This window comes from Rattus rattus, chromosome 6, assembly GCF_011064425.1.
Source record: "Rattus rattus isolate New Zealand chromosome 6, Rrattus_CSIRO_v1, whole genome shotgun sequence".
NCBI lineage: Eukaryota > Metazoa > Chordata > Mammalia > Rodentia > Muridae > Rattus > Rattus rattus.
In genome coordinates, this window is record NC_046159.1 from 148,838,991 (window position 1) to 148,866,466 (window position 27,476).

General features: G+C 38.7%; 1 protein-coding gene and 1 non-coding gene across 2 annotated transcripts in view; one reads left to right on the forward strand and one right to left on the reverse strand.

The window, feature by feature from the left end:
- Positions 1-27,476, forward strand: part of Magi2 (membrane associated guanylate kinase, WW and PDZ domain containing 2) — a 1,438,642-nt gene that overhangs the window by 270,396 nt on the left and 1,140,770 nt on the right.
- LOC116904647 lies at positions 4,156-4,262 on the reverse strand. The gene has a single exon (XR_004388350.1). It is a non-coding gene; the product is annotated as a U6 spliceosomal RNA (small nuclear RNA).

Consider the following 27,476-nt stretch of genomic DNA (forward strand, 5'->3'; position numbering starts at 1 on the left):
GAGTGACTGCGCCCTGGGCCCAGGGTGGACTAAGAGCAAGGAGGCTGGAGCGCCTGGCTCCATCCCTCTCCTCCACGGCCCTGCGCGACTGTGATGGCGACCGCACCAGGGTGCCAGGCACAGGGCAATCAATATCCTCACATGGGGCATCTGAGTCACAGCACCAATGTAAGGATTTAAATCTTAGCCTGTGCCTGGACAGAACACACCCACACAACATCCTTCCCTGTGGACAGGTTTAATGAGAGAAGAGCAGTAGGATAATGTTGTTGTAAAAATATAAAAAATAAAAAGGTATGGTCGTCTTTTGCCTCGATAGGTTCAGCACCACGGTGCTCCAAGATATCTGCTAGATATCTTGACGGAAACACATCCCAACTCCACAACACATCCCAACTCCACAGGGGCCCAGTTGGCTACATTTAAATTGTCACATAAAAGAACACACAACACAATAATCTTTGACCCAATTGGTAAGATATAATTGCCCACTTAAACATACAAAGCCCAGTACCATCCATCCCTTAAGAACATTAATAACAACCTGTAAATACACAGAGCAGAATCTTAACGTCAGCCTCCATGGTCCTGCCACGGCTTCTCTCTCTCCCTCCTGTCTCTTCCTTTCCTTTCCAGTCTCCTCCTCTTCCTTCAAACTTCTCTCCCTCCCATCCTTCCTTCTCCTCCAATGATAGGCCTCCTTCTCCCGGCCCCTCACCTGTATTTTACAAATTCAATGGGGAGAAGGTTCTAGTGAAGTCACCTGATTCCTGAGTATGTGACTAGGCAGCTGTCCTTGGGGCAGTGAAATTAGCATCAAAATACAGATAACTCCAGGGCAAACCACAACAGGATAAGAGAGGAAAGGTGGCTGGCCAGCCATGGGCTTGTGGTGCGATGGGGGAAGGGGGTAAGAACAGAGAAGAGCAAAGAGTAAGAAGAGAGGGTAAGAGAAAGATGAGGGGGCAAGCAGCCCCTTGTATAGTGTCAGGCAAAGCCGACAGTTGCTAGGCAACTGTGGGGCCCAGGTAGCTGTGGAAGTGGAGCTTAGACAGAATACCAACAACTTCTAGTAGGGTGGCTCTGTTTCTGTCTCTTTCTCTCTCTCTCTAGTCACCATTCTAGAATGTGTGTGTGTGTGTGTGTGTGTGTGTGTGTGTGTGTGTGTGTGTGTGTGTGTGTGTGAATGGATGTTTATTGAGTATTTCTTTGTTGGGAACATTCAAAATTCATACAGGAATCATTCCTTCAAGAGTATCAAGACATCTAGAAATAGGCTTAACAAGTCTGCTATAGTAACTTCCTCAAAGTCTAAAGTAAAATCAGCACGCACACATGCATACAGAAAACAATTCATACAAGAAGACAGAATAATTTATTTGTGTAGAAATTGCAGTCTTATGCACCAGTAAGAATAGTTGTGTTCAAATCAATTCTTTGAGCTAAATAAAGTATCTCAGTAAGTAAAGTTAATTTTAAATCAATAATTTTCTTACATTAAAATATAACCAATTGAAATATAATGTAAAAATTAAATTCCTAATGGCCTACCTATCCAGACAGGTAGTAAGAGATACAATTGGCAGATTGTAAGAGTTAGACTTCAGGTGGACGACAGTGGGTAGCTGTCATATGACATGCTGTCCTGTAGACTCTAGCTTCTTGTAATATGCATATCATCTCCTGGGGCTCTTGTATAAAAGGGGGATTTCTGGTTTAGTAGATGTAGAATGGGGCCTGAAATCCCATTGCTTTAATAAGCTCTCAGATGATGTCAGTAATTCCAATTAAATATTCTCGCTAGAGTAGCAAGGGTTAGAGGACATAAAGCACAAGTGGAGAAAAGCTAAATGAAACCCTATTACCAGCCTAATAGTGGAAAGCAAAGTTTTAGCTGGATTTTGTAGAGAATGAGGATCTATCAGAAAGATTAGAAAACAAAAAAGCTGGACTTTAGTAAAACTAATCAAGTAGTGTTCAAGATGACGCTTGAAAACTACATTGAATAGCATTTCTAAACTATGATAAACATCTGCGTCCCTAGCCAGTTCTTGAGAACCAGAGAACCTGTTTCTTTTACAACTTAGTTTGACATTTTGGAACCACAGTACCTCACAGCACAGTATTTCTCCATGTCCACTGAGGGTCACCAAGGAGTAGTTCTTCAGCAGACCATGCTGCAATTAATTTCTTATAGGTGACAGGTAGACATGACAGATATTGAGATTTTAATTCAATTATTAAATCTAAAAATCTAATAGTCAATTAACAGTAATGGTTAAATGGGCTTTCTCTTTCTTTTATTTTTATGAAAGCAAGGATGTTTAATATTTAAGATTTTATTTCTTCCCTCCTTTCCTCATCATAATATGTTATACTACCAGAAACCTGGACAGCATCCTCAACTACTGTTTACCAAGTCAATCATGAAGTCAGTATGTGGTGCGTGTTTCCCTTCTTTTGGGTTTGCTGGTGTGAGATTATTTCCTGTGTTTTCCAGCATGTAGGTTTCCTGAAGTTGCAGTTTTATTTCTAGTATCTTTTGTAGGGCTGTATTTGTAGATGTATATTTTATGAATTAGAATTTATCTTATTTTTCCGTCTGTGATGATTGAAAGGTATTCTGGATATTGTAGTTTGGGCTGGAATCTGTGTTAACATACATGGAAAGATACTAAATAACCTTACATCAGGATAGTCAAAAGACAGGAACACACACACTCACACACACACACACACACACACACACACACACACACACACACCCCACCACCACCACCACCACCACCACCATCATCATCATCAACAACAACAACAGAATAACAGGAATTGACACTCATCAATCCTTATTATTTCTCAATGTGAACGGACTCAGACAGATGCCAGCCCAAACTACCATATACTCTCTTAGAGTTTGTAGAACATCTGTGCTGGCTGTTCTGACTTTTAGAGTCTCAATTGAGAAGTTGTGTATAATTCCCATATGTCTACCTTTATGTGTTACTTGATCTTTTTCCCTAAAAGTTTTAATGTTCCTTCTTGGTTCTGTATGTTTATTACGTGATAAGGAGACTTTCTTTTCTGGTCCAATCTCTGGTATTCTGTAAGCTTCGTATACCCTGACAGCTATCTCCTTCTTCTTTAGGTTAGGATCGCTTCCTTCTGTGATTTTGTTGTAAATATTTTCTGAGCCTTTCAAGTGGAATTCTTGTCCTTCCTCTTATTCTTTGACTTGCCTTTTCATACTGTCCCAGATTTCCTGGATGTTTTGTGTCAGGAATTTTTATATTTAACATTTTCTTTGACCAGTATGTCTATTTCTTATAACTTCTTTAGTGCCTGAGATTCTCTCTTTCATTTCTTTTATTCTGTTGGTGATGCTCAAATCTACAATTCCTGTTCATATCCCTAGAATTTCTGTTTCCAGAATTCCCTTAGTCTAAATTTCTCTGACAGCTTTATTTATTTTTCTCCAATTTTGTGTTTGTCCTTTCCATTTTGGGGCTTTTTAAATTGGTTGTTGTTGTTCTTTGTTTTCTGGGTTTTCATTGTTGTTGTTGCTTTGTTTGTTGTTTGTTTTTGTTTGTTTGAGGGATTTTTTGGTGTTTGATTTTTGGTTTTGGCTTTGGGTTGTTTTACTTTTTGTTTTTGTATTTTGAGACAGCGTTTCTATGTATAGCCCTTGTAGAGTTGAAACTCTCTCTGTAGAGCATACTGGCCTTGAACTCATGTAGAACAGTCTGTTTCTCCCTCCTGAGTGATGGAATTAAAAGCCTGAGCCACCATGACTGGCCTTTCTTTGATTTTTTTTTAACAGATTTATTCATTTCTTCTTAAATACTTGTATGAGCTTCGTAAAGTTGGTTTTAAGGTGGTCTTCTGCTGTTCCAACTGTTTTGGAATACTGAGGACTTGCTATGGTAGGATTTCTGGGCTCTGTTGGTGATATATTGCCCTTTCTACTGTTGTTTGTGTTCTTTACTGGCATCTGGACATCTCGGTTTATGGTCATTATTGGTCAACGTGCCCACTTCTAGGTTTGACTTTGTTGGATGGGTATTTTAAGTCCTTGGTTTCTGTTTCCTCTCTAGTCTGGCCTGTGTAGCTTGTGGTTGAGCAGGAGGCTGTCCACCTGAGTTGGGAACTTCTAGTGCCTGCAATATATGTAATTTCACAAATTTGCATGTTATCCTTGTACAGGGGCCCTGCCAACCTTCTGTACATTATTCAAATCTTCTTATATGTGCTGCTGAAGTGAGTCCTACAAAGAATTTTTTTTGAGACCTAAAATCCACCACCAAATGAGATTAAATTGCAAAGATTTCAATCTAGGCTTTCTACAGAACGACTTTCAATACTTTCAGCTCATGTATGCATAGTGTCTTTAGCTGCGTAGTGATTTCTAAGCAAGAAGATCTCACAGGGAACTCAGCTCTGATCATTTTAATCTCACCAGTGAGCAATGGGCAAGCAGCAGTGTTCCCTGTCACTTGCTCAGTTTAGGAGGTCCCATTAGCATGATTCTGTCTTGTTTAGCAAGAATTCAGAAAAACAGCTTAATTTGTCTATGAGGTCTTAGCCCTTGAACATAATTCCATGGAAGAGAGTTTTCTGAATACTTTCCCACTATCACATTTATCATATATAATATTCATATTTTCCCACAGGAAGACTATTGTTTCTGGAAACTGCAATAAGTTGGATTAAGGGAGAATGATTCATATATCAATTATTTGACTCCTTTAGAAAACATCACTATGCTCTAGCTATTTAACAGTCTCTTGTTAGCTAAAAATATCTCTGATTTGGTACCAAACTCTATTGTAAAGAAAGGTGGGGCAGGCAGCAATAGCATCCAGGGTCCAGGCATCCTTTGTCAATCATAGTCTCCTAATGAGAGCACAGCTGCACCTGTTTCACTCATTATCTTCAATATGTTGAAAACTGTTTACAATAAAAACTTTAAAAACTAATCTTGTCTCATGGTTTACTGTTCTCAAATGGGACTATGCATCCCATTCCTCTGACTGGAAGCCAGTAGATTTTGTTGGAGTCCATATAGCCTTCTCCTTCTGGAAATGCCAGAATCTTTTAATTTCATCATTTCTCTGCAGAATTAATTTCTAAAATTCTTTATTCAGAAAAGCAGAGAGACAGTAAGACTTACTCTGATTACTGATCAGCAAATCTGGGCTCAAACTCAAATTCAGCGACATCTGCATGGCTGGACAATCCAACATCATTTCTCTGCTCATGAGCTGCCATGCCTTTCAATATTGTCTCTTGGTCCTGGCTGTGTTCTTTCCTGATGGATTCCATTAAGTTTATAACCATATTTTCTACTTTTGAATCATGTTATGTATCTAGGATAAGATATTCTGAATTTCTTTCAGGTCTTCAACATATATCAGATCAAGTTTCACTTCTGTTGAATGATAAAACAAAACAACAAACAACAAAAGAAAGAAAAAACAAAGGCCACCTGAACTGTCACCTCAACTACAGTGAAAGATTCTTAAAACCAGTATAATCAGAGTTGTAGCTAATGCTCATTTCAGTTTATGAAAAAATGAAAATAAAAACTAATTTTTTTGTTTTATGACTATTACAAGAAACTCATGTGAGGATTTAGAAGTTGTGTTGTTTGTTTCTTATAGGTTATTTCACCAAAAGTCAGAGTAATTTTTGGGTTTTTATGCCCTACTCTCAGTGACGGTAGAGAGCTGTATAGTTAGCATAATGAAAAATCCAAATCAAGTTTTTAGATACTTTTAAATTTTAAATTAAGTGACAAAGTATTCATTCCATAAATCCTACAGGGTAAAATGTGATGCTTTCATCCTATGTATATACTGAAACTATTTATATCAAGCTAAATAGCATGTCTATCACCTCAGGTAAGCTTTTCAATTAGAAGCTAAATATATTCTGAAATGCACAGATCTTTGTTGCCTCCTGGGTGATAGAGGTTGTAGACTTATCCCTGCTTACTGGAACCTGGTGCTCTTTAGCTCATGTCTTGCCCTCTCTCCCTTCTCTCACCTCCTATCTCTGGCAAACACTGTTCTCTCTCTCTTTCTTCCTCTCTCTCTCTCTCTCTCTCTCTCTCTCTCTCTCTCTCTCTCTCTCTCCCTCTCCTTGGAGATGTTTATCTTCTTTATATTCTACATCTAAGTGTTCTGTTGCCCTGGTTTATTTAACATAAGATTCTGTCCTCCATGGATGGTCAACCCTCTTGTCACAAAGCACAAAATTCCTGTCTTTTAAAGAGATAGGTAGAGCTAGATTGTCTTCACATGTCCAATTATGTATCAACTCATCCTCTGGCAATCATGGAAATTTTTCAATCTTACCTGTACATTGAACAGGAATGTACAATGTACAGATAAGATTGAATACAAGGAATGAGGAAGGTAAAATATTTTAGTTCTTTTAGAAATACTGTGAGACTGCTTTGAAAGCATTCTTAAGAAAATGAAAATGCCATTGCAGAGTGGGAAAATATTGTAAAAGTATATGCTTTGAAAATAAGTATAGAATCACAAGTAAAAAATGTGGAGGACTGGATGTATGGCTCAGTAGCAGAGTGCTTAACTAGCATCCAAAAGGGACCAGGTTCAATCCCTAACACCATATAAAGTGCCAAGAGATGTGTACACATTGTCAAGAACACATAAAAAAATTTGTCTGTGCATGCCTATGTGTGCATGTGTGTGTGCATGTGTGTGTGTGTGTGTGTGTAAGTATGTAATGTAAGCCTTTTGTACTTTGTGATTATTGTTACAAGAGCATACCAGTCATAGTATACCTGTTCACTAGAATTCTGAGTTTCACTGAATAAATTATACCTTAGTTACAAGCAATGAAAAAGTAAAATATTTTTCTAAGAAACTCCCCAAAATTCTCCAAGGGATAAAAACGATTGAACTAAGGTTTTTATCACAGTAACATGAGCTTATCTCCCTGGGATGAGGGTAGGAAGTGAGAAGTTACTCTTTTCTTCTTCAATCTATTTAATAATAGGAAAATACATCAATTTGAAAATACTAACATAAGCATTGCCTAGGAATATCTTTTAAGCAAAGCAAATCTTACCACTGTCCCAGGGTGAGTGGTGAGAAAAGCACTCACTCATGACCCTTGCATTGCTTTCTATAAAACTTGTATACATATAATTCTGTGCATAACTCTTTAAGAATTGCCAGTGAACTAGGTATCTTAGTATACATTTCAACTTTACATAAACTAGATCAAAGTTGACCCTCTCCATTTTGCTTCTTTTAAGTTAACTTGATGAAACACAAGTAATAAAATACAGTTTCTCATACACAAATAAAAATTTGAAAACAAATAAATCTTTAAAATATGTGTATATAAACTGCTAGATCAATTAATAGTTATAAAATAACTAACTTTTTAGACATACTTCTCTCATACTATGTCAGTGTTATCTCTTGGTTCTGGGGTTGATACTTTCATAATAGAATAAAATAAGTAAAGATTGGGCAGAGGAAAAGTTCGAAAAATATTGCAAATCTATCTCTAAAGGATACCATGGACCTGAACCACACAGAAATGGCATGAACATTTTACAGACAATGAGTGTGGAGGAAAGCAGGTATCAGGATCAATCTGTGATCACATAAATGCAACACATCCAAAAGATGTGCGAAAGTATTTTTAAGATGAATTAGCAAGCAATGATGTCAGTGATACTCTGTGTGAGGTTTGGTAAAATGCTAAAATGGTCTTCTTTGAAGCATATCAAAGCTAACTTCATCAAAACCTATTTTCCAAGTTTCTTTTTTTTAATTTTATTATTCTTGAATATTTTATGTATTTACATTTCAAATGTTATCCCCTTTTCCCCCTCTCCCATAACCCCCAACACCTCCCCCTGCATCAAAGAAGATGCTCCCACTCCCACCTACCCATTCCCATGTTAATGCCCTGGGATTCCCCTATACTGGGGAAACGATTATCATTCATTGGTGGTTTAGTCCCTGGGAGCTCTAGTGGGGTCTGATTGATTGATATTGTTATTCTTCCTATGGGGTTGCAAACCCCTTTAGTTCATTCAGTCCCTTCTCTAACTCCTCCATTGAGGTACCCATGTTCAATCCAATGAGTATCTGCAACGATCCTCATCTGTATCAGTAGGGCTTTGGAAGAGCCTCTCAGGAGACACCCATATCTGGCTCCTGTCATCAAGTACTTCTTGGAATCAGAAATAGTGACTGGGTTTGGTGCCTCCATATGGGCCGGATCCCCAGGAAGGGCAATCTCTGAATGACCTTTTCTTCAGTCCTTGCTTCACTCTTTGTCCCTGTATTTCCTCCCGTGAGTATTTTGTTCTCCCTTCTAGGAAGGACTGAAGCATCCACATTTTGGTCTTCCTTTTCTTGAGCTTCATAAGATCTGTGAATTTTTTCTTAGATATTCCAACTTTTGGGCTGATATCCATTTATCAGTGAGTGAATACCATATGTGTTTTTTGTGACTGGGTTACCTCAGTCAGGATGATATTTTCTAGTTCCATCCATTTGCCTAAGAATTTTGTGTGGTCATTGCTTTTAATAGCTGAGTAGTACCTGATTGTGTAAATGTACCACATTTTCAGTATCCATTCCTCTGCTGAAGGACATCTGGGTTATTTCTAGCTTCTGGCTATTATAAAAAAGGCTGCTATGAACACAGTGGAGCATGTGTCTCTGTTGTATGTTGGAGCACCTTTTGGGTATGTGCCCAGGAGAGGTATAGCTGGGTCTTCGGGTAGGGTAATGTCTAAATTCCTAAGGAACCTCCAGGCTGATTTCCAGAGTGGTTATAACAACTTGCAATCCCAACAATAGTGGAGGAGTGTTCCTCTTTCTCCACATCCTTGCCAGCATCTACTGTCACCTGAGTTTTTTATCTTAGCTATTCTGACTGATATAAGGTGGAATCTCAGACTTGTTTTAAATTGCATTTCCCTGATGATTAAGGATGTTGAACATTTCTATAGGTGCTTGGCAGCCATTCAATATTACACAGCTGAGAATTCTTTGTTTAGCTCTGTATCTCATTTTTAATAGGATTATTTGATTCTCTAGAGTCTAACTTCTTGACTACTTTGTGTATCTAGATATTAACACTCTATCAGATGTAGGATTGGTAAAGATATTTTCCCAATCCCTTGGTTGCCGTTTTGTCCTATTGATAGTGTCCTTTGCCTTACAGAAGCTTTGCAATTTTATGAGGTCTCATTTGTCTATTCTTGATCTTAGAGCATAAGCCATTCAGGAAATTTCCCCTGTGACTATGTGTTCCAGGATCTTCCCTACTTTCTCTTCTATTAGTTTCATTGCATCAGGTTTTATGTGGAGGTCTTTGATCCACTTGGACTTGAGATTTGTACAAGGCAATAGCAATGGGTCAATTTGCATTCTTCCACCTACTGACTTCCAGTTGAACCAAAACCATTTGGTTTAAATGCTGTAGTTTTGTCTGTGCCCAGAGCTGACCATGGGCTACAGACCTCTGTGCCCAGATTCTGCTGGGAGAGAGATGGTCTACTAAGCGTGTTGACACACCTGAGAGTGCAGGAGAGGCAAGTCACTGTCAAAGACAGCAAGACCAGCTCACACCAGAAATAATCATATGGTAAAAGGCAAGTGTAAGAACATAACCAACAGAAACCAAGGCCACTTAGCATCTTCAGAACCCAGTTCTTCCAAGACAGCAAGTCCAGCATACTACAACACACCAGAAAAGCAAGATCTGGATTTAAAAACACATCTGCTGCTGATGTTAGATAACTTAAGAAAGACATAAGTAACTCCCTTAAAGAAATACAGGACAACATGGGTAAACAGGTAGAAGCACGTAAAGAGGAAACACAAAAATCCCTTAAAGAATGACAGGAAAACACAATCAAACAGGTGAAGGAATTGAACAAACCATCCAGAATCTGAAGGTGGACATAGAAACAATAAAGAAAGCATGCAGAACGACAACACTGGAGATAGAAAACCTAGGAAAGAGATGAGAAGTCATAGATGCAAGCTTCACCAACAGAATACAAGAGATTGAAGAGAGAATCCAAGGGGGAGAAGATACTATAGGGAACATTGGCACAACCATCCAAGAAAATGCAAAACACAAAAAGATCCTAACCCAAAACTGTCCCCGCCAGCGGGGACCCAGTTATTCAGGGTCCCGAAGAGGCTTTCTACCTGTGGGCCAAAATGGGGGTAAAGAGAAGAAGGAGACCAAGCAAGAGTTCTGTTGTCAAGGTCTCGTTTATTGAGAGGAATGTACAGCATTTAAAGCTCTGAGGCAGGAATAGAAGCAGGAACTGGAAGCTTAGGGTGGGGGGAGTTTGGGACCGTGCCCAAGGATATGGGTGAATCACTATACTGCAAGATATCCTCCTATAACAAAGAGGCAACAGTCTTCCGGGGACATGTTCTTAGAAAAGGTCGAACCCTTCTCAGGAATCTGCTCAGGGACATCCGTGTTTTGCTCAGGCTGAAACATCCTGTCATTGCTCCAGGGTCTTCCTGGAGAGGCTCTTAGTTCAACAATCTCATGTCCGATGGCAGTCGTCTCAAGTTAAACCTCTGTGGCCATGCAGCCAGGAGTCAAGTAGCCACCTTGAGCTATGCATTCACAATTCGGCTAGGCCCAAATCCAATACAGACTCACTGCATCTCCCCGTTATTCTTTTATAAAAAAAAAGGACCATTAGGTGGAAGTAGTGGTCTGAGATAGATCAGACATGCCTCACAGAGTGCCCAGCTCGCCATGGCGAGCCACTCTTGCAGTTAGGGACTGCACCCCAATGGCTAGGAATGAACTTATGCTGTAACACACCGTTTCTGGGCTGTCGTGTGTGTTATTGGGGAGAAACTGGGCAGAGGAGCATTTGACCGGCCCCACGTTTAAACGGGGTGTAGCCACCTCTGTCTTAGGATCGACCTCTCGAACCCCAGCCTTATCTGTCATAGGATCACCTTGTCGCCCCCAAGGCACCATGTCTTAGATTGGTCAAGGGTCAGAGGAAGTTGCCCGTCCCTGAGGATAGCTACATCAGGTCATCTTCTCATTCCTCTTACTTGAGCCCAGGAAAAAGCAGGGCAGATGGCATTAATTTAAGAGATTGTAGTTGAGCCTCCCCGATAAGTTGTAGGGCACCTCATCTTGTTCGTTGTCTCTCTGATTCTCCTCAGCTGTTCGGTCTCCAGCGGCGATAATGTACTGAAACAGAATTTTAGGCAAAGCAGAATCTATTTGTGATTTAATAAAGCGTGTAAAGTCGTTGAAAGGCCCAGGACCAAAGGAAATCAACAAAAGTAGGCTCACAAGGGGTCCCAAAATTGGGACAACAGGGTAGAGAGCCATGGGGATGTAGAAACCAGTTTTGGTACAAGACTCTGTTGCTGGTTTTTCTAGGCTATCTCTCACCTTTTTTAGACTGTCTTCTACAAGTCCAGTCTTATCTACATAAACACAGCATTCCTCTTTTTTAAGGCTGCACAAAGTCCTCCTTGTTGTAGGAAGATTAAGTCAGGCCTCTTCTATTTTGTAAGACTACTTCAGACAATGAGGCAACTGAGTCTTTTAAGTTATAGTCCATCTCTTAATTCAGCAATATCCTTATCTATGGCTTCACTAAGCAATTTATAGTATTGATGGGAAGTCAATGCCAGTGCCTGGCCCCTAGAAGGAGAACTGCAGAGTGGAAAGTTACTGGTTCTCTTTTTACCTTGTGAGGCATATCTGAGCCCTTTCCCAGGATTTAAGAAAGTCTCTGGCTCATGTATGCTGAGTCTGGGAAATAATTGAACCCACACAGTAATCTTTAGTCTTTAAAATTGAGATGTTATAACATATGGTTAGACCAGTGGAACATGCTAGATAAGTATACTTGGGGCTTGTAAATATGTATTTTGATTGTCAACGATTATGGTATGATTACATATTTCTAATAAGGGAAGCATGTTCTTCCGAGGAGGCAGCTTCCATCCCTGAGACTTTCTGTGATAGTGTGAGTTCTATGGTGTTCCAAGAGACCACCAGTGTTATTAGTATATGTGATGTTGCCAAAGTGGCTATACCCTCATAGAAAGGAGGGTTAGCTGAAAAAACACATCTAGCATTCCTCATAAATAGAGGTATTTTTTCCTGTTCATGATATACCAAGGCAAGAGCTGAGGGTGTTAAGAACAGATAAAATCAGGTTTGGGGGGACATTGGCCCAACAGGTATAGTGGGCTAGTTGGAGGACTAGAGGTGTTAAAGGGGCTGAGTCACCACCCTCAAGAAGGAACCCTGGCTATGCAATTGAGGGTTAGGCCCAATGGAGGCCAAAGTTGGGTGGTTTTAAATAATCTAATTTTGAAAGGTTACTCTGGGTCTCTATGGCAACATACATCCGGAGACCCCCCAAACCCCTATGCCAGTTTTCTGGGGTGATCTTTTTCCCAGCATCATAAAAGTTATTGTAAGAAGGTTGCACCAACCCTTGGAAGGCTCAGTGTTCGGCATTCCTGAGTTGGGTACTGTTTCACACCCCAGGAGGCACAATAGAATTGATCCTGTATCCCACTTATAGTTTAGGGAGCAATCTCTGTGGGATCTGGGACGAACATAAAAAGTCAGTTTCAATGTTGGTGCATCGATGGACAGTGTCACAACCGACATATCTTTCATTAAACTAGACCCATGAGTGGCTTCAATTAGGGGGTATTTGTCTTCCAGGCCCTGATAAGAATTTCCTCCTGCAGCTAGTTTACATAAATCTGGACTCTAAGATAGTCCTAAGTAATTCTCAACTCTTTTTGTGTCTTACTAAGTCTTTAGCATCAGGATTCCAATCTGGACATTATCTGAACCTACACACAAAGGTCATGACTGCCTTTAGACTTCTAAACTTATACAGGTTGTGATCCCAGATGCACAGTCCCAAGAACATTAGGAGTACTAACATATGCAATGTTACATCATTTGCAATGGAAATCAAGCCTATCCACACCTATCCAAAGGAACCCAGGGCAAACCTGAAATTCTTGTTTCTCAAGCACACTCAAGTGAGCATTAGAGATTTCTGTAACAGCCACTAACAAGCATCCCAAGTGGGATGGTGAGAAAAAAGAAGAGAGTCCAGAAAATAGAGGTCTGCTGAAGAGGGCAAAAGCATTTAGTCACATAGAAAAACAATCAAAAGATTAACAGACAAAAAAAACAAAAGAAATGCGCACAAAACAAAAACAATGACAAGATTGCCACAAAACTGAGCTGATTCAGATGGGAACTTCCATGAGCTCAGCAAAAGACAGATGAACGGGAGCGGATTCCACATCACTCCTCCTTCCCAACCAGAATCTTCCCATTGTCAAAGTCACAGGTAACACAAAACAAAGACCTAAGACACACAGACAAAGACCACTCTGGAAATACAGACAGCGGAAAGGCGGGTCTTTGTCCAATCCATGAGAATGGCGAATCCTCACCGCACCCAGGCAGGGGAATCTCCAGGCGTCCTGGGGTCCCTTCTTACCTCCTGGGACGTCTCCCAGGGCAGCGCAATCGGTGAGTCCCTGGCACATCTACCACTCACATTTGCGTCTCTCTTGAGACACGATCCTCCCTCTCAGCCTGAGATGGGAGCATCTGCAAAACCAGAACTCCAGAACTCGAGAGCAACTACAGACCCAGAGTTTAGCCGGCACAAAACACAAAGACACAAAGACACAGACAACACTACCTCCTGAATTGGAACCGCCTAGGATCCTTTTTCTTACAATAAGACATTTAAACACTTTCCAACCTTATTCCAACTATAGGAATTAATTTCTGCTCCTTCAATAATAAACCAAGGACAAGTTTCTCACACAAAGACAAAAAAAAATTCACTTAAAATTAACCAGGACACTTTTCATCAATAAAACAAAAGAACTTGATTAAATCCTTTTCTTAACTCTTAATCCTCTCTCCCTGAGTGCGCTTGATCTCCTATGAAACAAGCCTCCTAAATCCATACCTTCCCCATGGCAATTAATACGATGAATTATTCGACCGGTCCCATGCCTCCCTCTCCAGCACAAAGCTATCTGGCCTGAAAGTCCTCGATTCCCGCTGCAGCTCTCTTATCTCCATCGTCCTGTAGTCGGCCTTGCTTCTGGGGTCCTCCTTGTCCCTTGGGGACCCTTATTTTCTTTCACCTGTGGGCCAAAAATGGGGGTGAAAAGAGAAGAAGGAGACCAAGCAAAGTTCTGTTGTCACGTTTATTGGAGGAATGTAGGCATTTAAAGCTCTGAGGCAGGGAATAGAAGCAGGAACTGAAGCTTAAGTTTGGGGTGAAGGATATAAGGTGAATCACTATAGCAAGATATCCTTATAACAAAGAGGCAACAGTCTTCGGGGACATGTTCTTAGAAAAGGCCGAACCCTTCAGAATCTGCTCAGGGGAATGGTGTTTTGCTCAGAAACATCCTGTTCATTGCTCCCCAGGGTCTTCCTGGAGAGGCTCTTGTTCAACAATCTCATGTCCGTATGGCCCCAGTCGTCTCAAGGTTAAACCTCCCATCATAGCCACCTTGAGCTATGCATTCACAAAGCGGCTAGGCCCAAATCCAATACAGCTCACTGCACAAAACATCCAGGAAATCCAAGACACAATGAGAAGCTCAAACCTAAGGATAATAGGTATAGAAGAGATCAAAGATTCCCAACTTAAAGGGCAAGTAAATCTCTTCAACAAAATTGTAGAAGAAAATTTCCTTAACCTAAAGAAAGAGATGCACATAAGCATACAAGAAGCCTGCAGAATCCCACATAGATTGGACCAGAAAAGAAATTCCTCCCATCACATAATAGTCAAACCACCAAATGTACTAAACAAAGTAAGAATATTAAAAGCAGTAAGATGAAGAGTTAATGTAAAATATAAGGGCAGGCCTATTAGATTTACACCAGACTTCTCAACAGGGGTTATGAAAGTTAGAAAATCCTGGGTAAATGTCATACAGATCCTAACAGAACACAAATGCCAGCCCAAGCTACTATATCCAGCATTCTCCATAGATGGAGAAACCAAGATACTTCACAACACAACCAAATTTACATATCTTTCCACAAATCCAGCCCTACAAAGGATAATAGATGAAAAACTCCAACACAAAGAGGGAAGCTACACCCTAGAAAAAGGAAGAAAGCAATCTTCTTTCAACTAACCCAAAACAAGATAGCGACACAAACATAATTCCACCTCTAACAACAAAAATAATAGGAAACATCAATCATTGGTCCCTAATTTCTCTCAATATCAATGAACTCCATTCCCCAATAAAAAGACACAGACTAACAGACTGGATACATAAACAGAACCCAGCATTTTGCTGCATTCAGGAAATGCACCTCAGTGACAAAACAGACACTTCTCAGAGTCAAAATCTGGGGAAAAAGTTTCCAAGCAAATGGTTCCAAGAAACAAGCTGGAGTAGCCATTTTAATATCAAATAAAATCAACTTTCAACCAAAAGTTATCAAAAAAGATAAGACAGGACACTTCATACTCATCAAAGGAAAAATCCACCAATATGAACTCTCAATTTTGAATATCTATACTCCAAATGCAAGGACACCCATATTCATAAAAGAAACTTTCCTAAAACTCAAAGCACCTATTGCACCTCATACAAAAATAGTGGGAAACATCAACACATCACTCTCACCAATGGACAGATCATGCAACAGAAACTAAACAGAGACACAGTGAAACTAACACAAGTTATGAACCAAATGGATTTAACAGATTTAATAGAACGTTTCATCCTAAAACAAAAGAACGTACCTTCTTTTCAGCACTTCATGATACCTTCTCCAAAATTGACAGTATAATCGGTCATAAAACAGGCCTCAAAAGATAAAGATAATAGAAATAATCCTATGCATCCTATCAGATCACCACGGACTAAGGCTGGTCTTCAATAACAGCAAAAAATGACAGAAAGCCCACATACACATGGAAGTTGAATAATGCTCTCGTGGTCAAGGAAGAAAGAAAGAAAAAGAGAGAAAGAAAGAAAGAAAGAAAGAAAGAAAGAAAGAAAGAAAGAAAGAAAGAAAGAAAGAAAGGTCAAAGATTTTTAGAATTTGAAGATAATGAAGTCAGAACACACTCAAACTTATAGGACACAATGAAAGCAGTACTAAGAGGAAAACTCATAGCTCTGAGTGCCTCGAAAAAGAAACTGGAGAGTGCGTACACTAGTAGCTTGACAGCACACCAAAAACTTCTAGAACAAAAACAAGCAAATACACCCAAGAGGAGTAAACACCAGGAAATAATCAAACTCAGGGCTGAAATCAACCAAGTAAACACAAAAAGAACTATACAAAGAATTAACAAAATCAGGAGCTGATTCTTTAAGACAATCAACAAGATAGACAGAACTTTAGCCAGACTGACCAGAGGGCATAAAGACAGTATCCAAATTAACAAAATCAGAAATGAAAAGGAAAACCTAACAACAGAAACTGAGGAAATCCAAAAAATTATCAGATCCTACTACAAAAACCTATACTCATCCAAACTGGAAAATCTGAATGAAATGATTAATTTTCTAGACAGATACCAGGTGCCAAAGTTAAATCAGCATCAGATAAACCATAAACAGTTCAGATAACTAACATCAGATAAACTAAACAGTTCCATAACTCCTAAACAAATAGAAGGAGTCATTAAAAATCTCCCAACTAAAAAATGCCCAGGACAAGATGGTTCTACTGCTGAATTCTATCAGACCCTCATTGAAGACCTAACACCACTACTCTCCAAACTATTCCACAAAATAGAAACAGAAGGAGTAGTACCAAATTTGTTCGATGAAGGCACAATTACACTTATACCTAAACTACACAAAGACCCAACAAAAAAGACAACTTTAGACCAAATTCTCTTATAAATATCAATGCCAAAATACTCAATAATATTCTTTCAAACCAAATCCAAGGACACACAAAAACATTCATCCATCATAATCAAGTAGGCTTCATCCCAGGGATGCAGGGTTGGTTCAATATATGTAAATCCACAATGGAATCAACTATATAAAGAAATTCAAAGTAAAATACTACATAACCATCTCATTAGGTGTTGAGAAATCATTTGACAAAATCAACACCCCTTAATGATAAAAGTCTTGGAAAGATCAGGAATTCAAGGCCCATACCTAAATATAATAAGAGCAATATATAGCAAAAAACTAGCCAACATCAAGCTAAATGGAGAGAAACTTGATGCAATCTCACTAAAATCAGGGACTAGACATGGCTGCTCACTCTCTCCCTACCTTCAATATAGTACTCAAAGTCCTAGCCAGAGCAATTAGACAACAAAAGAGGTCAAAGGGATACAAATTGAAAAAGAAGTCAAGATATCACTCTTTACAGATGATATGATAGTGTACTTAAGTGACTCCAAAAATTCTACCAGAGAACTCCTACAGCCAATAAACAACTTCAGCAAAGTGGTTGGATATAAAATTAACTAAAACAAATAAGTAGCTTTCCTCTACTCAAAGGATAAACAGGCCACAAAAGAAATTAGGCAAAGGATATTCTTCAAAATAGTAATAAATAATATAAAATACATTGGGTGACTCTAACCAAGCAAATAAAAGATCTATATGACAAGAACTTCAAGTCTCTGAAGAAAGAAATGGAAGATGATCTCAGAAGATGGAAAGACCTCCCATGCTCATGGATTGGCAGGACTGATATAGTAAAAATGGCTATTTTGCTGAAAGCAATCTACAGATTCAATGCAATCCCCATCAAAATCCTAAGTCAATTATTCTCAGAGTTTGAAAGAGCAATTTGCAAATTCATTTGGAATAACAAAAAACCCAGGATAGTGAAAATTACACTCAACAATAAAAGAACTTCTGGAGGGAATTACCATCCATAACCTCAAGCTGATTTACAGAGCGATAGTGGTAAAACAAACAAACAAACAAAAAAACTGTATGGTATTGGTACAGAGACAAGCAGGTAGATCAATGGAATAGAATTGAAGACCCAGAAAGGAGCCCATCCACCTATGGTCACTTGATCTTTGGCAAGGAAGTTAAAGCCATCCAGTGGAAGAAAAACAGCATTTTCAACAAATGGTGTTAGTTCAACTAGAGGTCATCATGTAGAATAATGCAAATTGACCCATCCTTATTGCCTTGTATAAAGCCCAAATCCAAGTGGATCAAAGACTTCCACATAAGACCAAATACACTGAAACTAATAGAAAAGAAAGTGGGCAAGAGCCCCAAACACATGGACACAGGGGAAAATTTTCTGAACAGAACACCAATAGCCTATGCTCTAAGATCAAGAATTGACAAATGGGACCTCATAAAATTGCAAAGCTTCTGTAAGACAAATGACACTGTCTTTAGGACAAAACAACAACCAACAGATTGGGAAAAGATCTTTACCAATCCTACATCTGATATCTGATGTAATCAAAGAAGTAATATCTGATGTATACAAAGAAATCAAGAAGTTAGACTAGAAAGAATCAAACAACCCTTATATTTTTGGTTGTGAGCCTAGCCTTTAACGGCTGAGCCATCTCTCCAGCCCCAAACAACCCTATTTTAAAAATGGGCTATTAGAACTAAACAAAGAATTCTCAACTGAGGAATATTGAATAACCAAGAAGCACTGAAAGAAGTGTTCAACATCATTAAGTCATCAGGGAAACGCAAATCAAAACTGATAATAACTGTCTCCTGAGAGACTTTGCCAGAGCTTTACAAATACAGAGTCAGATGCTCATAGCCAACCATTGAACTGAGAATATAATCCCCAGTGGAGGAGTTAGAGAAAGGACTGAATAGCTGAAGGGGTTTGCAACCCCATAAGAAGAACACAGTATCAATGAACCAGACCCCCCCCCCAGAACCCTCAGGGATGAAACCACCATCCCAAAAGAACACAGAAATGAACCTAAGGCTCCATTCGCATATGTAGGGCATCAATGGGAGGAGAGGTCCTTGTTCCTGTTAAAGCTAGATGTCCCAGTGTAGGAGAATGTCAGGGCTGGGAGGTGTGAGAGAGTGGGTGGTTGGGTGAGGGAGCACCCTCATAGAAGCAGGAGTAGTGGGATTGCAGATTTCTGGAGGGGAAACCAGAAATGGGATAACATTTAAAATGTAAATAACAATGCAATTTAAAAAGAAATTAAAGCGGAAATATTTAGCATTAGAGTTACACCATTTTTGGAAAAAAAAATAAAATGCTGTCTTCTTTTCCTTGGATAGTTTTAGATCCTTTGTTAAAGATCAAAGATCTTTCTGTGGGTTTAATTCTGGGTCTTCAAATCTATTCCACTAATCTACCTGCCTGTCTCTGTACCAATACCATACAGTTTTGTTTTGTTTTGTTTTGTTTTGTTTTTAAAATCACTATTGCTCTGTAATACTGCTTGAGGTCAGGGATGGTGATTACCCCAGAAGTTCTTTTATTGTTGAGGATAGTTTTTGCTATCTTGGGTTTTTTGTTATTCCAAATGAATTTGCAAATTGCCCTTTCTAACTCTATGAAGAAATGAGTTGTAATTTTGATGGGGATTGCATGGAATCTGTAGATTAGTTTCAGCAAAACAAACCCAAATCTCTACGATACCTATGTAATTCGTCAGTCTATTAAGTCTATCATTTTATCCCATCAGCATCACTAGTCAGTATGTACTTTTTTTTTTACCAGCTGATGATTATTTATTAAAGTGTCGCACCTCAGAATAGATCAGCACATTAAGTTGAAGCCAAGTAAAATGATACAAGATCATTTTGACAAAGTAATAGAAGGCACTCTCATATTTAGGAGAAATAATTACCAGTTCACCTCTCTTGGGAAATGTTCCTGGTCACATGGTCTTAAAAAGCAGACATCGTAAGCTTAAGGTACAGGCAACTTGCCTAAGAATAAAATCATCTCACTGAGATAATGAATATAATAAAATGTAGTCCATCTTTTTTCTTTATAATAATAGACCTTCCGAATTTGTGGAAATAGATAAATGTTGATCAAATTTCAGAAGATGCCATTCTCAACAAAATGACAAGCTTGACAAATTCAAAGAGCTTACAATATTTGGCAAGATTGAGTGGTACTTATGTGTAGCTTGTACCATCAGGGATTGCACAGGGTAGCACTCAGCTGTTGGCTGCCATTGTTATGGCTCTTACATCCTTCCCACCACACCTCTACAACCACTAGCTTTTATTGTTAGTCACAGAATATTTCTACTATAAGTTATAAGATTCTTAAAGATTTTTAAATTTGATTTGACACATAACTACTAATATTTATGGGTTAGAGTATGATAAAAATATGCTCTATATATTGATCAAATCAGGGTTATTACATGTCTGTCGATTCAAATATTTATGTCTTTGCAATTAAGTTTCTACAAACCATGTTTTTGGGTATTTGATATTTAAAATTAAGTATTGCTAAAGACAGCCAAGCATATTATTTTGATATATAGCATTGTTACCTTGCTAATACTCATCATGAACAAAATCTTATGTTTTTACCACTTTTTTTCCCTTTCCAGTGTGGAGCGACAAGTAAAAGTGATACCAGGAGCCACTACTTTTTATACTGTCATCTCTTTGAAAAGTGAACAACATACAATGCGGCTATAAATTTTGGGGGTAGCTTCTCATTCACCTGTGAGAGAAAAAATTTTCTAAATTTGTGCCGGTAATGAATGGGGCTAAAAGAACAGCCTTGTCAGGATGGATTTATTTGCATCTTCTGGTGTTCTATTCATCTTGGGAATCATTTTACCTCTGGATAAGGTGATCCCAGACGGCTCTTCATCGCCATTTGAATCCACCTTGGCACCCTTGGGACTGTGGGCTTGCTGCCTGTTGGACAAAAACTTCCTCTGTTTAGAACCAGGGGTCCTTGTTTCTGGTTGAATGCTTTGTCTTGTTTTAAAAGGTACCAACAGATCTTGAAGTATTTGGAAAAAAAAAAAAAAAAAAATTTTTAATTTAAACAGACATCTTGACAGTAGGGGATGATCACTGATGGCATGGACCAGATTTCAGGAATTAATAGGCAAGGTTGTCCTTGTCCTTGTGGTATTCAATAGTTGATGGACATCCTGCTGTTAAGTTGTTTCATGCCATTCGAAATTGCTTTGTTAAATCTTTGAGTGGACTGGAGAATTAGATTTTTAAGCCTTGCTACAGGGACAAATGCAGCTGGAAACCCGGGGTTTGGAGTTATCTCTTTGACAGACTGATTCGCTTCTCTCTTTATAAATGCACAATGCTGGGCAATTGTCTATCAGCCAGCAGCTATAGTTTCTAGCTTTTAGGGGGTAGCTGCTTGCCTTACAGCCTTCCTAATGTACATTCCCTTCAGCAGTGTGAAATAGCTGCTCATTCCTCAAGACGTCATGGGCGATATTGTTGTTGTGTTTTTAATAACAGCCATTTGGATTAGGATGAGATTGTATTTTATGGTTGTTTGATATGCACTCCTCTAAGTTTCACGAGTAATAAGCACTTGTAATATCACACTTGTCAGACATTTCTACATCTTGTACTTAAGAGAAGTCAGCTAGGGTATCTTGCTCAATTTCTGTGTGTGTGTGTGTGTGTGTCTGTGCGCACACATGCTTTCATGCATATGAGTGTGTGTGCATGTGTGCATATGTGTGTATGTGTTTTGTTTTGTTTGCTAATCGCTTGTTCTTTATAAAACCCATTCATATGTCTAGCTTATAAATATTTTTTTCATTCTACATTGTTTCTTACTAGTTATGGTTTTATGGAGAAGATTTCTAATTTGATGAAATCCCATCTGTCTATTTCTGATTTGTTTCTTAGATTTTCTTTATTTTATTTCAAAATATTCTGACCATATTAATGTCTAGAGTGTTTTACTCTGTAAACATGGTTATTGCTTACAATGAAAAAAACTCAAAAATTAAAACTGCTCATTCTTCAGTACACATATGTGTGTACACATGTGTTTGCTATGTTTTTACATTTCCAATGTTTTCAGATATGTAGCTTTAATTTGCTGCAATGATTTTAAAATATAGGAATTTATTAACATAATAAAATTAAGATCACAAAAAAGAATTCCTAAGCCCTTACTGACTAAGAACTTCTTTGTTTAGTCCATTGTTTAGTTAAATACCTCAGGATAAATGTATCATAACTGAGAAAATGAATGGTTTACGTGTTAAGGACTTTGCCATTTTCACATTGAATTGTCTACAGAGGGCAGCAAAGAGCTTCAGTTCAAAGACCAGCAGGTTGAGTTAGCAATTCTTAACTGCTGTTTCTACAACACCAAACACTGTGAGAAGTGTCAGTGGCAAGGTTCAGTTTGCTAACCTTGCATGATCTTATTTGCCACCGGAGGATCAGAGCAGGGGCCAGAGTCAGCTGCGGACCTCAGATCACTAAAGGCAAAAAAAGAGCTTGCAATAGAAAAAAAGGTACTTTTGTTTAGAATAGATTCTCACAAAAAATATGTTCAATGTATTTATTTTCAAATTCTCATGACTATGGATTATGGGATATTATAAAATTATAAATTAATGCCCTTTAGTAATGACAACCAACAATGTAGTTCCACTTCCTATAATGTTTTAAGGTAATGATTTGATTTGGCTGTTTCCCATTATTGTAGCTGTATCTCTAATTCTCCATTTTATATTCATTACTTACGATATTAACAAATTAAAATCTATCCTGGAGCCCACTAGCTCACCTGTATTTAGAGTACTGATTCATAGTTTCAGATTAGGTTTGTTCTCTGTGTTCACCTTGCACAAGATTTGCTTCCAGTGGGTCTCCTAGATCAAGATTTGTAGAGCAGAAGATATGAGCCAATGTCCCATCAGAAGGAAAGGTCCAGCTGCTGTGCAGACACAACCCCAAAGGGTAGCCCTTCAGGGTACTCCTAAATCATCCTGCAAAGAGAAGGACTTTATTATTCCCATCTGAGTCTGCCACTTGTTATGAGCTGCTCCAAGAACAACTGAGACCCTGAGAAAGATTAGCAGTCTTTGCTAATACCCTGGTTCTTTAAAGGCGCAACTCTGCTGTGTCCATTACGTTCATTTGTGATATATAAAGTAGTCAACACACCTTATGCTAAAATTGAAGGGATGATAGCATTTGCATTTATGTTGCAAGCTTTGTTATCTTACACAGTATTAACTTATTAATTCATGTTTAATGGGAAGCTATTATCTTAGCAGATTTGTTAGCTCCTGCAAATTCTGGTTCTCAGCAAGTGAGGCAGGAGATGAATGAAAATACTAGAAGTGAATGCTACCTCCTAGGTTTACATAAAGAAAGAAACACTCAAGCACAAAAGGGAAAGTGACCGGGGGATTGCTTAATTGTACTTAAATGAACAGTTTACAGCACCTCCAGGCTTTCATTTTTCAGAGAACCAATTTAGATAAGGAAAACAAACGAATGTGTTAATTTGACGCCGTTCTAATCTCCTCATTTAGGGGACTCCTTAGAGAACCGCAGTATGGCAGGATCAGAAGGGCAGCAGGAAGTCTGGTTTCAGAATAAATGGAACTGTTGTGTTAGAAAAAGATTATTCACTTATTTAAAGGATGTAGACAAACCGAGAAATAAATATCAAGAAGAAAATTTAAATTAGCCATACTCTCCGCCAGGTCTCAATTCTAAGAAAAAACACTGTTTTCTGACTTTCTTCCAATCATCTTTTCCTACTTAAAAGTAGAAAGTCTTGATTCAGCGTATTTTGGCCATAGACTGGGATTTTTTTCCTCTTCCATTAAAATGTATTCAAATGACAACATGCATTTACTGCAGGTCGCTCTACTTAAGAGCGTGCAGAGCATATAATTAGCATCATTATAAGAAATAATAGGAATAGCTGAACTAGGGTGCCTATTTCAAACTATTTTTTGGGGGGGAAATTGTATGAAATGGAATTACTGGGTCAAAAATAAAAACCATTTTAGGTCGTGGATGCATTGCTGAACAGGAGAATTAAATGGTACGTATCAATTCACATCACCTCCAGTAACATTTCCATCTTCTTTTCAACATTTCTTATAAAATTTGATAACAAGAGAATGATTTCACTGCTGCCTATTTTTTAATTTTTTATTTTTAGTGAATGTAAACATTTCAATCCCATTCCTTGTCTGTAATGATCTGCAATGACCTGTAGTTACAGCCTCAGTAAATTTAAAATAGATATGTAAGTCCTGTCTCATTTGTTTTCTCATGGTTGAGGATATTGTGTTGCACTGACATATACCTGTTTGCCCTGTTTTTTTTTTTTTTTTTAACTCTTGACCACTTTCTAAGCTATAGACTTCAGTGGCAAGAGTTCAAGTAAGCAACAGTTATTCTTTGTGATTAACGTTTTAAAACTTCAACTAAATTTTGGAGCTGGCATATGGGCATGCAAGTTTACTATAGTGATTTTGTTTAAATATTAGATATATCATTACTGTGTCATCTTATTCACCAGAAAGTTAGAATACAGTTGATTCATTATTTCAACCATATATAATTCAATGATATTCAATGTTTTTGAAGCTTGTAATAAAGAGGCATATCTATATTATAATATATAAGATATATAGACATGTATACCTTCAGTTGATATAAAATAATATTGCCATGGTTCTTGGATCCCCGATAACTAAATAATAAGACTCTATTGCAAAAGACCACCATGTACTTTGGCTGTAAGACAAAGAAATCGGTCTTGTATTTATGAGGAAGTTAGTGATCCATGCTGGACTGGTTTGGTCGTGACATGAATGATCTTATCCCAACACTGGACACTAACTGCCAAAGGACTGATCTGACATTCAGTGTGTGCACATTGGTGCAGTGTTGGCAAAAATGTTTATGGAACTCACCCAACTGCTTTTTCGATTAGATTTGAGGTCTGTTCCATAGAGAAGAATTCATACCAGTTACTGTAAAAAAAAAAAAGTCAAAACTCATGGTTTTAAGTTTTATGCCTGAGAAGAGAACCTATTGTTCTTGGTCTCCTAAAAATTCATGTTGTTAAAAAACCTTCTACATGTTTGTACTTATATCCATAGATTTATACTGCATACAACATTGATCAAAGACACTTCTTGGGCTGGGTAGTGGATAATGCAGAGACATATTATTATTCAATATGCTGCAAATAATGGATTCTGAGTGCTCAGTTATGGATGCAACATCTTACGACAGCTTCCCCGACCATCTCAACAACAAGGTGGGAAGGATGAAAGACTGTAAGGGCAATAAAATGGGTACAGATGCTATGAGGTGATGTCCTCTGTACATAATACACATGAACACACAATAGTTGTGGTTTATGTAAGATATATGTAAGATCAAATGAGTTTAAAACTCCATGGAGATCCTGACCCTCCATAGTCAACTGAGGGAGCTCTTCATAGTTGATGGTTTCTATTACAGTAAGAGTCACTTTTCTTTAGAGGGCATGGGGGTAACTGTTGGGTTGCCTAACCAGGATGGATAGATAACCCCAGACCTATGAACATATGGGCAACACTAACTGCCCTCAATAAGGAGGACCTGGATTTGGGAAGGAGCTGTAGTAAGGAAGTCCTAGTGGAATCGTTTATGGATTGTTATGGGTGAATAAAATCTAGTACCATTGTATACATTGTACATTGTATACATGTACAAATTTTTCAAAGAATAAATAGGGGTTATAAATTCTGCTCATAAGTACTAATTTTCATATAAAATTGCCTTAAGATTTCAGATCTATAATATACCTTAAAATTTTTTATTTGTTATTTTCTTTATTTACATTTCAAATGTTATCACCTTTTCTGGTTTCCCCTCCGGAAACTCCCTATCTGATCCCCCCTCCCCCTGCTTCTACACGACAAGTCTATTGCACATCATTGTAACCTCTCATATGCAAGTGTGTTGTTCAATTTTACAGTACTATAACAAATGCATTTCAAACTATTTAAGAGGTGGGAGGTTGGCTCTGGTTCTCAGTTTTCAAGGTTGCTGTGTATGACATGTGACAATTGAACAGGCCTGTAGCAGCAAACTCTATCATGGTGAACATGTATAGCAAAGGAGGAAGAGTCTCTTCATGGCCAGTTGTCAGAAGAAGAAGACTGTTCTATTACCCAATCAGGGGAGTCCCCCTAGTGATCTGAGAGCTCCCCCGGCTCACATCTTAAATGGCCCTCCACATCCTAACCATGTCAAGGTGACAAGTGAGCTTAAACACTTGAAGCTTTGGAGGCCACACAAGTTTCAAGGATAGATTCAGATTTGGTCTTGCACATTTATCTTTGTAGACTAAATTAAATATTGTATCTCATTTCAGACAGCATAGGAAATGCACACTAACAGGAAACCCTAAAAGTCCGCTCCCCTGAGCACTGATATCCCTTTTGTTGTAGGAGAGACACACTGTGTTTTCCAGCTCCTTGTATACTTGATACATTTCAGAGGCCACCTCTGTGTGTATTAGGAAGCTAGTTTTTTACGTTACATATTTTTGTGAATTATATTTTTAAAATGTCCTCTCTGGTATTCTCTAAAATGTACATTTATGTAAGGAAATTAATTATTCAATTTTGTTGATAGATTTATTTCTTTCTTTTAGTTACTTTTATGGTTTTACAGTCCAGTTGTTACCCTCTTCCTGGTCCTCCCCCCCACAGTTCTTCCTCCCACTATCTCCAAGAGGATGTCTCCAATCCCCTGCCAGGTCTCATCATTCCCTAGACTCTCAAGTCTCCATAGGATTAAGTATATCATCTACCATTGAGGCCAGACCAGGAAGTCCTCTGCTGTCTATGTTTCTGGGGCCTTGGACCAGCTCCTGTGTGCTACCTGGTTAGTGGCTCGGTGTCTGAGAGATCTCAGGGGTCCTGGTTAGGGGAAACTGCTGGACTTCCCATGGGGTCATCCTCCTCCTCAGCTTCTTCCAGCTTTTCCCTAATTTAACCACAGAGGTGCCCGACTTCTGTCCATTGGTGGGTGTAAGTATCTGTATCTGACTCTTCAGTTGCTTGTTGGGCCTCTCAGAGGGCAGCCATGCTAGGCTCCTGTCTGTAATCACACCATAGCATCAGTACTAGTGTCAGGCCTTGGAGCCTCTCCTTGAGATAAATCCCGATTTGAGCCTGTCACTGGACCTCCTTTCCCTCAGACTCTTCTCCATTTTTGTCCCTGCAGTTCTTTTAGACAGGAACAAATCTGGTTCAGAGTTTTTATTTGTGGGATGGCAACCCCATCCCTCCACTTGATGCTCTATCTTTCTACCGGAGGTGATCTCTACAAGTTTTCTCTCCCCATTGTAGGGTATTTCATCTAAGGCCCTTTGAGTCCTGAGACTCTCTCAAATCCCAGGTCTCTGGTACTTTCTAGAGGGTTCCCCTACCTCCCATCCCCCGAGGTTGCATA